Source organism: Penaeus monodon, chromosome 28 (assembly GCF_015228065.2).
Source record: "Penaeus monodon isolate SGIC_2016 chromosome 28, NSTDA_Pmon_1, whole genome shotgun sequence".
NCBI classification, from domain to species: domain Eukaryota; kingdom Metazoa; phylum Arthropoda; class Malacostraca; order Decapoda; family Penaeidae; genus Penaeus; species Penaeus monodon.
The window spans coordinates 23,070,102-23,070,304 of NC_051413.1; the positions used below are offsets into that span (position 1 = coordinate 23,070,102).

The 203-nt window shown below is 37.9% G+C and overlaps 1 protein-coding gene across 1 annotated transcript in view; it reads left to right on the forward strand.

Moving 5' to 3' along the window:
- LOC119591420 overlaps positions 1-203 on the forward strand; it is a 5,239-nt gene that overhangs the window by 1,700 nt on the left and 3,336 nt on the right. The window lies entirely within an intron of this gene.

The following is a 203-nucleotide window of genomic DNA, read 5'->3' on the forward strand; positions in this document are numbered from 1 at the left end:
AATGTTTTAGAGGTGGGGCTAGGTGATTGATTGAATATTTGTGTTTGATACCTTTGCGTAATCGCAGTTACAAATTTACATTATCCCTATTTGGTTACTTGGTATACACAAGATAACCACTCCACCCAGGACCAATTTTACACAAATAACTATAATCAACACGTAGTTCCTCCCCATGTCCACATTTTTCACACTACCACCCT